The sequence below is a fragment of the Bos indicus x Bos taurus genome, chromosome X (assembly GCF_003369695.1).
Source record: "Bos indicus x Bos taurus breed Angus x Brahman F1 hybrid chromosome X, Bos_hybrid_MaternalHap_v2.0, whole genome shotgun sequence".
Classification (NCBI taxonomy): domain Eukaryota; kingdom Metazoa; phylum Chordata; class Mammalia; order Artiodactyla; family Bovidae; genus Bos; species Bos indicus x Bos taurus.
This window is the reverse complement of record NC_040105.1, coordinates 29,596,784-29,609,667: the sequence shown is the minus strand read 5'-3', so window position 1 is coordinate 29,609,667 and position 12,884 is coordinate 29,596,784. Positions and strand designations below refer to the sequence as shown.

Sequence of the window (12,884 nt, the reverse complement as noted above, 5' to 3'; positions counted from 1 at the left end):
ACAGCTCATAGGCCAGGCCCAGGTCACATGTCCAGGTCACAGCTGCAAGGGAGCCTGGAAAAGTGAGGCAGGCACTTTCCAAACAGAAGAATAGAATAGGGTGCAGCCATTGGGCATAAAAACCTGTTTATAATACTGATTATTTCTTCCTAAGTTAAATATCTTGGGGAAAAACAAACAGGTATTGATTTCAGTCCATTAGGAAATAAAACCACCACCTAAATTCAGCTCTTCAAAAATAATGAGTATTTTCCTTGATTACATATTTAATAAATATGACCTCAGTATCAATCCTGAACATACGTTTGAGGTTTCTAAACTAACTTAATGATTCTGTAGCTCCTAGTAAGCAGATATCTAGTATTAGACTATACAAGAATTCTTTTTGGGTTTCCCAGGTGGCTCAGTGGAAAAGAACCCACCTGCCATGCAGAAGACATGGGTGTGATTCCTGGGTTGGGAAGATCCCCTGGAGGAAGAAATGGCAACCCACTCTTGTTTTCTTGCCTGGAAAATTCCATGGACAGAGGAGCCTGGTGGACTACAGTCCATGGGGTTGCAAAGAGTTGGATGAAACTGAGCATGAACACACACACAGAGCCTTTTTTATAATGAAGAGAAACACTTTCTTCCTCCCATGTTTATCATAGTTTTTTAATATATGCATATGTGGCTTTATTAACCATCTCACTGAGGCAGATATTGCCTGGGAGTCACCTAGTTCTGGCCCCCAAACCACTTGGTACAAATTCAGAGCATCTAAGGCCAGTTCTTTGCCCCTATATACTCCTTGGTCAACTTCCGAACAATAGGCCTCTTTTGTTCTCTCCTATATCTTTACCTTCTTGCCATTACCTGTTTTACTTTCCTGATTCCTGTAACTACTGACCCCATTCAACTGTGGGTCCTTTTGAAAACTTGATTCTATTGTTATCAAACTCCTATCCATCATAAATTTGGAGGAAACAAGCTCTCTCTCTTTTTGCCTTAATTATATCTAGCCCCTTCCCAAGCACCTTACTTTCTCCTGTTTAGTTCATTTTAGTAGAGGCTGCCAGGTCTCTTGGCAGAAGGCAATGGCACCCCACTCCAGTACTCTTGCCTGGAAAATCCCATGGGCGGAGGAGCCTGGTGGGCTGCAGTCCTGGGGTCGCTAGGAGTCGGACACAACTGAGCGACTTCACTTTGACTTTTCACTCTCACGCACTGGAGAAGGAAATGGCAACCCACTCCAGTGTTCTTGCCTGGAGAATCCCAGGGACAGGGGAGCCTGGTGGGCTGCCGTCTCTGGGGTCGCACAGAGTCGGACACGACTGAGGTGACTTAGCAGCAGCAGCAGCAGCAGCCAGGTCTCTCACCCCGTGAGCAGTGAATCCAAAGGTGAGCTGGCATTACAACAGATCGTCAATGTTGCTTCTGAACACGATTTTCCCATCCTCTTATAAAATCGCATTCTATGTTTGTTTGTTTGTTTTAACTTTACTGGAGTATATGCTTTACAATGTTGTGTTAGTTCCTGCTCTGCAGCTTTACATATATATACGTCCCTCCTTTTTGGACCTCCGTCCACACTCCCCCCCATCCACTGCAATCCTACCCATCTAGGTCATCAGAGAGCACTCAGCTGAGCACCCTGAAAATTGCATTCTCTTTAGAGATTCACTACAATTCATATTCCATCCTCGAGCCATTCTAATTTGTGGCCAATCCACTTGCCAACTGGTTATCCATTTACTCACCAAAGGCCCAACTCACAGTCTTCCTCTCCTCACATAATTCTAGGAGATTTTAACATTCATGGACATAGATCATCCAACTTAAAGGCCTTGCAATGCCTTTAGCTCCTTATTCAAAAACCCACACCCTCAATCTTTTCAGGGCTTAGTAACTGCTCCACTTGAACACAACTTCCCGATTTCTATCTTCCTCATCAACTTATTCCCATCTGGTAGCTTCACTCTGTTCAATTTTTAAATTTTCACACATGATGGCTCCACACACATTTACTGTCTGCAAAAGGGGTGGCTTCCCAGGGAACCTTCCAGTCACTTTACTCAGTCTCGGCCAGCTCCCTTTTCGATTCCCATCAGCAAACATCCCCAAACTTACCCTAAGTCCTTCCTCCAAACAACTGCTGATTTCATTCCCAGCAGGTGACCTTGCCTTTACATCAGTGGAAAAATTGAGGTCATCAGGGAGGTCTCACTCAATTTCTCTGTAAACATATCTATATTCATTGCTTTTTACTTTCTTTCCTTCACTCTGGAAGTCGGCAACGTCCCTTACCGGTTCAAGGCCAACCCATGCCACTGGCCCACCTCAATCTCCCTCTGTATCCGCCTTGTCCTTGCCCTGTCAGTCATCTCTTCCTCGGCCGGCCTCTTTACTGGATCCTCCCCTCAGCTCATAAACACCTGAAGACCTTTTCATTTTAAAAGGCCCTCACACCTGCGTCCTAGTCAACACTCATCAAGCTTCTGTTCCTCCATTTTCTGCTCTTTTGAAATCACAGAAAAACTGGCTTTTTAAAAAAAAAATCTTTTCACCTCACTTTTACCCCTTGAGCTCTGAAATCCTCCTTCCTTCCACATTCCTCTACTGAAACTTTTCCCTAAGATGCATAATGACCTAATTGCCAAATCTAACACACATCTTCCAGCTTTATGTAACCAGACTTCGCTCTTTGACTCTAATTGCTTTCTCCTTTCAAAGCGTAATCTTGTGTGTGTGTGTGTGTTTTCCTGATAATAAAAGCAGTGCTTGTTCATTACTGTTTTATTCTATTCAGGGCTATAACAAAATACCACAGTCTAGGTCAACTCTGAACAACAGAAATTCATTACTCACTGTGCTGGAGGCTGAAAGTCTGAGATCAAGGTGCCCAGTGGTCAGGTGAAGACCCTCTTCCAGGCTGTAGACTTGTCACTGGATCCTCCCCTGGTGGAAGCGGCAGGGAGAGCTCTGAAACTTCTTTTATTATATAAAGCTTTTATCCCATTCTCAAGGGCTCCACCCTTGGGACTTGACCACCTCCCAAATCGCCCCAACTTCTAACACCATCACTTTGGGGGTTAGAATTTCAACATATGAATTTTGGAGGGACACATCATTCATACCATAGCAATTACAGTATATGTGGAAAATCTAGGAGAGTACAAAGAAGAAAAATAACATCATCTGTAATGGCACTAATCGGTGATAACCACTGTTAATATTTTGAAGTATATAAATATACAAAGATAAAGATATAAATACATAAATATAGATATATACAGGCACAATTCTGTATAGGAGATTTTACCTGCTTTTTATATAACCCATATCCTTAAATATTTTTGAAAATGATTATAAACTGCTGCATAATATTCTATAAAGTGGATGAATTGCCATATATTAGCCATTTCTCTGCTACTAGATATTTCACTCATATTTTAAATCTTTTCTATTGTAACTAAAATTACTATATACCTCCTAGTACCTAAGTCTTTGACCATTTCTTTTGGATTATCTCATTAGAATTATTGAAAAAGAATTACTGTGTGCAAGCATATAAATATTCTCTAGGCTTGGCTGCACAATGCTGAGCTGCCTCCCAAAAAAGTTGGAGTGACTCATGTCTCACTTGCAGTGAGTATAAGGGCTTGTTTTCAAACTTTCTGCTCTATGTACATTATAATGTTCTTTGTTTATAATCTTTGGAGCTGTGCTTGCCCAGCTTCCAGACCAAAGAAAGGGCCTGAAGTCAGCAACAGAGACATCACTGGCTTAATGGATGGGGGAGCTTACCTGTCTGAAGCAAGGTCCTAGAGTGACACCCCAGCGAGCGCAGGAGACAGGATCACCAAGCAGACTTTGTTCCCAGGGGTGGGGGAGAGGAGATTATCAGTTATAAGGGAATTGACCTCAGATGGACTCATTAGTTACCAGGGAAACCAGTAGATGGCACGCCCCTCACCACCTCATCTCAAACGGGAAGAGAACAATCTCCAGCTGGGGCCTGGGGCAAATATGTAAGACGGTCAGAACTTTGCAGTTAGATACAGGTGAAGAAGGCACTAGTCGGGCAGGGGGTGGTTGGTGGTGGACAGAGAACAAGACAACACCCATCTTGAGGGGCCTGACCACACAAATATCCTCTGTTCTATTTCCTGATAATATCCTCTTCTAGTTTTCCTTGTATTTATCTGCTTTGTGTGTGTGTGTGTTTTAATCTCACATTTAGGACTTTATTTTCCTATAACTACCCCTTAAAGTTGACGTTCCCTACACTTATATCCTAAATTCATTACCTTTCCCTCTTATTCCCTAGGAATTTTCTTATTCTACTCCTAGTTTGAACTACTTCCACTAGGCAAGAGATTCCCAAATAGAAGACACCAGACCTGACCTCTCTCCTGAATTTTAGACTCATGCGTTGAACCATAGGGCTTCTCTGGTGACTCGGACAGTAAAGAATCTACCTGTAATGCAGGAAACTCAGGTTCGATCCCTGGTTGGGAAGATTCCCTGGAGGAGGGCATGGTAACCCACTCCAGTATTCTTGCCTGGAGAATCCCATGGATAGGGAAGCCTGGCAGGCTGCAGTCCATAGGGTCACAAACAGTCAGACACAACTGAAGCAACTTAGCATGCAAACAATCATCTGTTCTCCATCTCTTTTTTGTTATTTGAAAAAAACCCAAAATTCAACCTGTCAAAATGATAAGTTGGGGGCTTCCCTGGTGGCTCAGTGGTAAAGAATCCGCCTACCAATGCAGGGGACACGGGTTCAGTCCCTGGGTCGGAAAGATCCCACGCCGCAGGGCAACTAAGCCCATGCACTACAACTGCTGCTCTAGAGTCCATGGGCTGCAACTACTGAAGCCCGCAGGCCTAGAAGCTCTGAAATGAGAAGCCTGTGCACTGCAACTAAAGTAGCCCCCACTCACCACAACTGGAGAAAAACTCTTGCAACAGCAAAGACCCAGCACAGCCAAAAATAAATAAAATTGAAAAAAAAATGATAAGTTGGTAGTACAACCAGCCAAGGAGTCACACAAACTTGAAACAAGACGAATTTGCCTTTTCTCTCTTGGTCAACCTCCCTACCACAGGCCCCATCACAAGAAGAGAAGATTCTCAATTTAATTGCCATGTACCTGAGGAGAAAACATACTAAAGATAGAAACATTCTCAAATTTCTTCTTCTTTTTCTTGTTTAAGAGACAAACCTTTGAAGGATTTTGTTATTGGTAGAAGTGATATAAGGCCAAAAGTAGGGCTAAAGCTTTTATTTCTAACTTTCAATCCAGAATAGTACTCTTTTCTTTGAAAGTTGTGGGTTCTAACCTATGTGTGTAAGCTTTTAAAAAATCAGCAAACCATACGATACAAATAATATAGAATCATATTCCTTCTGAGCTGGAAGGCATAGTTGACACATCCAGTTGAATACCATCACTTTGTCTCTTAACAGTCTAGGATGAATGTCCCTGGTGGGCAGTGGCTAAAATTCCATGAAACCAAAGAAAGGGACCCAGGTTCAATCCCTGGTCAAGGAACTAGATTCCACATGCTGCAACTAAGACCCAGTGCAGATGGACAGACAGATAGATAAGTAGGTAGATATTAAAAAAGTCTAGGACCCAGAGATGTTTCATGGCTTACTCAAAGTAGCATGGTTACTTAGTAGCAGATATCGCTAAAATTAATTCTTGTAACTTTTGTTCCAGTGTTTCAGTACATACATATTTCTACGTGTTAAACCTTGTCCTCTGAGAAATTCTACAAATAGATACTCATGCACGAGTAACTGTTGGAAAATCCTGCACATCACATCTTTGAGAGAATCTTAACCAGGGCTACAGTATGATATTTGTGGATTCTAGACACTTTTGCCTTTGTGGGCTACTTTCTCCATAGAAAATTACTAAAATATTGCTTATGACTGTGGGCTTCCCTTGTGGCTCAGCTGGTAAAGAATCGGCCTGCAATGTGGGAGACCTGAGTTTGATCCCTGGGTTGGGAAGATCCCCTGGGGAAGGGAAAGGCTACCCACTCCACTATTCTGGCCTGGAGAATTATAGTCCCCCTGTATAATCCATGGGGTCGCAAAGAGTTGGACACAACTGAGCGACTTTCACTTCACTTTACTTCACTTCATTGTAAAGTAATCCAGGCTGGATTCATTATTATCTTTTCATTTTTCTTCTTATTTGAAAAGACATAAAAAGATTTTTGTGTACTCCTAAAAGTATTGTGGATCTTAGGCACTGTGCCTATAGTGCCTAGTGGATAAATCTTCAGTCATGTCCAGTTCTTTGCGACCTCGTGGCTCCTCTGTCCAGGGATTCTCCGGACAAAAATACTGGAGTGGGTTGCCACTGCCTTCTCCAGGGGATCTTCCCGACCCGTGAATTAACCCTGGTTTTCTGCATTGCAGGCAGATTCTTTACCGTCTCAGCCACCAGGGAAGCAGTGCATAAATCAGCCCTGTACATAATACATGGTAAAGACTCGCAGAAGTCTTGCAAAGAGAAAACCTAATTACCTAGAATTTCCAAAATTGTTGTTCACAGGGTCCCATTAACATCTCAAAGATCAGTAATGTCCTATAAAACACAGTTTAGAAAAAAAAATGTTCTCTGCTCTCAAACTGCAATAATACTCACTTTGCAGAAAGGAAGATGGTGATGCAAAAATCAAGTTATCCTTCTTGGCTGTGGTTGAGATCTCTGAATTGGCTGTAAAATATCCATAAAGGCCTGTTTAAAATGTTTTGTAGACCAGACAAGCACATCAAATTTTCACATATGGTTCATATTAATGTATGGAATACATGACAATTATATTTCATTAACACATCTTTCTAGTACATGGGAATGGTAGTACACCATTAACTCGTGCTTTTGCTTCTTATACTAATCAAATAAAATTAGGATGTCTATAAAACTTGATTTCCAATTCATTTTCAGAAGATGGATAATAGAAATTTCCCGAATTAGCAATCAGACTGTATTTATTGCATATGGTGACTGCTTTAAAATGTGACTGCATTCTCTATACTTTTATGAATATTTTGACACATTGCTCTGGAGCAATCAACCAGGATCACTTGTCTTTAACAACTGCTAATATTCCTTTTAAGAACAAGAGTATCTTATGAATATCACCAGGGAAACTTGGGGCTTTATCTGACGTCTGGAATGAGAGCTGCCCCTGAGAATCCAGAGAAGTTATCTCTTTTCTCAAGGGTATGAGTTGGAGATTGGGATTGACATATATACCTTACCATGGGTAAGACAGATCACTGGTGGGAAGCTTCTGTATAGAACAAGGAGCTGAGGTTAGTGCTGTGTGATAACCTAGAGGGGTGGGATAGGAAGAGGGAAAGGATATATGTATACTTATGGCTTATCACTTCAATGTATAGCAGAAACTAACACAATATTGTAAAACAACTATATCTCAATTTTAAAAATTTAATCATGCAATCTAGGGTATGAGTTAGAAACAGATGCCATTTGGGGAGCTGCATACATCCTTTATACATGTGATTCAAGCAGTTAGGTTCAGTTCAACAATATTCATTGAGTGCCTTTAGTGTGCGAGGTAACAGGCATAAATGAGACATGAGTTATGCATACCTCTCACCATGGGGTATTAAAACTTGCTGTCTACATATTAGATTTGAGCCTTAAGTCACAGAGGCTGTGTAAAGGAGAAAAGGAAAGATATACCCATCTGAATGCAGAGTTCCTAACAACAGCAAGGAGAGATAAGAAAGCCTTCCTCAATGATCAATGCAAAGAAATAGAGGAAAACAATAGAATGGGAAAGACTAGAGATCTCTTCAAGAAAATTAGAGATACCAAGGGAACATTTCATGCAAAGATGGGCTCAATAAAGGACAGAAATGGTATGGACCTAACAGAAGCAGAAGATATTAAGAAGATGTGGCAGGAATACAAAGAACTCTACAAAAAGATCTTAATGACCCAGATAACCTCAATGGTGTGATCACTCACCTTGAGCCAGACATCCTGGAATGTGAAGTCAAGTGGGTCTTAGGAAGTATCACTATGAACAAAACTAGTGGAGCTGATGGAATTCCAGCTGAGCTATTTCAAATCCTAAAAGATGATGCTGTTAAAGCACTGCACTCAATATGCCAGCAGATTTGGAAAACTCGGCAGTGGCCACAGGACTGGAAAAGGTCAGTTTTCATTCCAATCCCCCCAAAAGGGCAATGCCAAAGAATGTTCAAACTACTGCACAATTGCACTCATCTCATACGCTAGCAAAGCAATGCTCAAAATTCTCCAAGGCAGGCTTCATTATGTGAACATTATGTGAACCAAGAACTTCCAGATGTATAAGGTGGATTTAGAAAAGGCAGAGGAACCAGAGATCAAATTGCCAACATCCGTTGGATCTGAGAAAAAGCACGAGTTCCAGAAAAGCATCTACTTCTGCTTTACTGACTACACCAAAGCCTTTAACTGTGTGGATCACAACAAATTGTGGAAAATTCTTCAAGAGATGGGACTATCAGACCACCTCACCTGCCTCTTGAGAAATCTGTATGCAGGTCAGGAAGCAACAGTTAGAACTGGACATGGAACAACAGACTGGTTCCAAATCAGGAAAGGAGTATGTCAAGGCTGTATATTGTCACCCTGCTTATTTAACTTACATGCAGAGTACATCAGGCAAAATGCCAGGCTGGATGAAGCACAAGCTGGAATCAAGATTGCCAGGAGAAGTATCAATAACCTCAGATATTTAGATGACACCATCCTTATGGCAGAAAGAGAAGAAGAACTAAAGAGCCTCTTGATGAAAGTGAAAGAGGAGAGTGAAAGAGGAGAGTGAAAAAGCTGGCTTAAAACTTAACATTCAGAAAACAAAGATCCTGGCACCCAGTCCCATCACTTCATGGCAAATAGATGGGGAAACAATGGAAACAGTGATAGACTTTCTTTTCTTGGGCTTCAAAATCACTGCAGATGGTGACTTCAACCATGATATTAAAAAAATGCTTGCTTCTTGGAAGAAAAGCTATGACCAGCCTAGACAGCATATTAAAAAGCAGAGACATTACTTTGCTGACAAAGATCTGTCTAGGCAAAGCTATGGTTTTTCCAGTAGTCTTGTACGGATGTGAGAGTTGGACCATAAAGAAAGCTCAGAGCTGAAAAATTGATGCTTTTGAACTGTGGTGTTATAGAAGACTCTTGAGAACCCCCTGGACTGCAAGGATATCAAACCAATCCATCCTAAAGGAAATCAGTCCTGAATATTCATTGGAAGGACCAATGCTAAAGCTGAAACTCAAATACATTGGCCACCTGATGTGAAGAACTGACTCACTGGAAAAGTCCCTGATGCTGGGAAAGATTGAAGGCAGGAGGAGAAGGGGACGACAGAGGATGAGATGGTTGGATGGCCTCACTGACTCTATGGACATGAGTTTGAGCAAGCTCCAGGAGTTGGTGAAGGACAGGAAAGCCTGGCATGCTGCAGTCCATGGGGTCACAAAGAGTCGGACATGACTGAGTGACTGAACTGAACTGAACTGATATGGGGGCAGCAAAGGAAGATGTTTTACAGTCCAGTCTGTGCAAAACGGAAAGTAGGAAAGAAGGTGAGGAGGTGGATGAGCTTACTGAGGGGTGGAGGAGGAGAATATGTCAGGAAAGAACTCCTAAAGAAAGTAGTGTCTGAAAAATGTGATGCACTCTGTTTCTATTTTGTAATATACATAAAGTAGAATTTTTGGAACATGCATGCAGCCAAGTTTCCCTTTATATTTAGAGAATAATTTGAAATTGCAGACTTGAGCGAGATGAGTTGTTGCACGAGAGTTGAGTTACTTGTTTCTATAGCAAGAAGGCACTTCAATATGGGGTAAGAAGTCTGAAAATCAGAGTTAGAAACTTGCAGTAATCAAATCTCTTCCAGTTCTATACTTTTATAGAGACCCTATGATATACTCGCAGGTGATGAGTCAGGATAGGATAAGCTTAGGCCATGGTAACAAACAAATAAAGATAAATCTCAGTGGCTTAACACAAAATTTATTTTCAGTCACAAAATCTGATGAGGATCCGGAGACTCTCCATGGTAAACAATGCCATGAGATGAGCAGAGATGCAGGCTGTTTTGATCTTCCATCTCCATCAATTCAACATGAGACCTTCTCTACAACTGCTGTGGTGAGGAAGAAAATCCTAGAAAGTCAAACACTGGCTGTGAAATACTTTGGTCTGAAAATGACAACTAATATGCCTGCTCACAATTCATTGGCCAAAACTAATTGGTCAAAACCCAAGGTGGAATATTCCCCTATATTTGAAGGAGAGGAAATTTAGATATGGAAGAACAGAGATGTCTCTACCACAACAGTCTTTAGACAGGAACTACACGCTCCAAGACTCTCTGAAAATAATAGTGGATATTTTTTCAAAAGATTAAAAAAATAATAGAGTCAGAGTATTTAAGTTTTCTATGTGGATTTTCAAGCAGCTTCTTAACTGGTTCTGTACAGTTTGAAGCTTAAAGATCTATGACAGCTTTTAGGAAGTAACCATGGAATCACCAGAAAGCTAAGGTCAATAGCCTCTATGAATATTTAAGCTTTCTAGAGTAAAAGAATGTTTAGTATTTTTTATGCTGATTTAGCTTTCTCAACATGGAGCACGCTCATTAATTTCAGCACTTGCTAAGAATGAAGATTTCTAGCTTCACCTACAGAATGAAACTCTCTGGAGGTAAGCAAGTCCAAGCTTTCCTGGGGATTATTATGTACACTAAGGCCTGAGAACCTATACAGAGGAAGCAGATGGCCCATGCTGGGGAAAGGAAAGAGTAGGCTTTCTTGAAATCCAATTGTGAAGCAGAGCTTACCTTGAGGCTTCCCTAGTTGAAGGCAAGGAGTTCTAATTTAAGTCATCTTGATGCTGGTGAAAAGAAATCTCAACAAGCAGGACCCTCCTCCTAGGAGCAGCCCAGCTATCCATTCGGCAGGAAAGGGCTCCCATGCTCCTAGTCACTGGACCTAGTTTGAGCACAGAGCTGATTGAAGACTTGTGCTTTTCACTCTGATGCTTTTATTTTCACCTCTTGTATTTTCTGTGTACCTTCATCTAGTCTTATTGCTTTATCTTCTGTATGCTAACTCCTTGCAAATATATATTCCTAGAGTGAACTTCTTTTCCAGAAGTTCAGACTTCTGGAGTCCAAAAAGTCCAGAATTTCAGACTATTGCTGTTCAGCATTTCCATTCAGATGGCTAGTAGGCTTTTCAGAGTTAACATGTCTAAAATGGAGCCCCTAAATGATCTTCCCCTAAACATGCTCCTTCCATGGACTGACTGGCTCCATCTCAGTTTATGGCAACTTTGTTGGTTCAGGCCAGGTTCTTGGGAGTCATACTTGACTTCCCTTTCTCCAACGTATACCATTTAATTCCAATCTTCTAACAAATATTAACTTTGCTTTCAAAATAAACCCAAGATCTCATCACTTCTTCACTTCCACTGTTACTGCTCCAGTCTGAGTCCCCAGCATCTCTTATCTGGCTTAAATGGTCTGTCTTCTTTCAAGTCCCCGTTAAGTCTATTCTCTACATGGCAGTCAACACAACCCTGTTAAAATATGATAGATCATATCCACTTTTGTGTTCAATATTCTCCAAAGGGCTCCCCACATCACTCAGAGGGAAAAACAGATAGAAGTTCTGACAACGTTCTGCAAGGCCTTGAAGGATCTGGCCCTTCTTTCCAATCTTCTCTCTTTATCCATTTTCCCCTTTTCACTCATTTCAGATACACTAAACTTTTTTATGTCCTTTAACACACCAGTCCTGGTCTCTCCTTTGTTCCTGCTCTTTCACCTTCCTGGATAATCTTCCTGGGATATGTGCAGGTCATCCTTCAGGTCTTTTTCAAAGGGCATATTCTCAATGAGAATAGAGTGATATGTGCTCAGGAGAAAAATGGAAGGGATATAATTTGCTGTATTGGAAGAAGTGTGGTCTAGGGTAGCTAACATGTCACCCTCCTCTCAACCTAGCACATTAGATCCCCTTTCTTTCACCCTAACACTTACCATGTCTTGTTACTATCTTCATTCTATTTGGGTTGGCCAAAAAGTTCATTCAGCTTTAACCAGAAGCTGGTACAGAAAACCCCAAATGAACTTGTTGGCCAACCCAATACATCAATTTATAAAGGTTCTTGAAAGCAAGCTTTTCTGTTCGTTTGTTTCCTACACTGATGTGTCTTAACATCTAGGACAGTGCCTAGCACACAGTCACTCAAAAAATACTTCTTTTTTTTAAATTTTATTTTATTTTTAAACTTTACATAATTGTATTAGTTTTGCCAAAAAATACTTCTTGAAAGAATGAAATAATATTTGCCTTTTAATGACAACCAGCTCTTGGTACACACTGTTCTGATATCAATATTTTATTGAAGTTTTGTGACTGGGGTATTTTTCCCAACTTCCTATATATCTTAAACACTTTTCCCTCAAAATTTCTAAGTTGGAAAGAATAAACTCAGACAAGTGACACAAAGTGAGCATGATGACCAGTGCTTTGGCTCCCAAGAGAAAATTCCAGGAAAATAAGACAGAGTAAAAGGAATGGGACAAAAATGTACACAAACATGGAGGCATGGAGCTGTGGTAGGCAGCTGCTAAAATGGCTTCCAGTGATCCTTGCCTCCTCGGATTCAAGAGAAATCTCCTTCCCCTCAATTTGGGCTGGACCTAGTGACTCACTCGTAACAAACAGAATAGAGCAAAAGTGATGGCATGTCATTTCCAAGATTTGGCTACCAGATGATATACTGTCTATGTTGCTCAACCTGTCTTCTCTCTCATCTTCTCACTCTGCT

At 41.1% G+C, this 12,884-nt stretch overlaps 1 long non-coding RNA gene across 1 annotated transcript; it reads right to left on the bottom strand.

The window, feature by feature from the left end:
• Positions 1-2,848: 2,848 nt before the first annotated feature.
• LOC113887905 lies at positions 2,849-7,354 on the bottom strand. Its single transcript, XR_003509857.1, has 4 exons — positions 7,271-7,354; positions 6,651-6,722; positions 3,787-3,850; positions 2,849-2,937 (listed from the first exon to the last, which is right to left on the bottom strand). It is a non-coding gene; the product is annotated as an uncharacterized LOC113887905 (long non-coding RNA).
• Between the last annotated feature and the right edge of the window lie 5,530 nt (positions 7,355-12,884).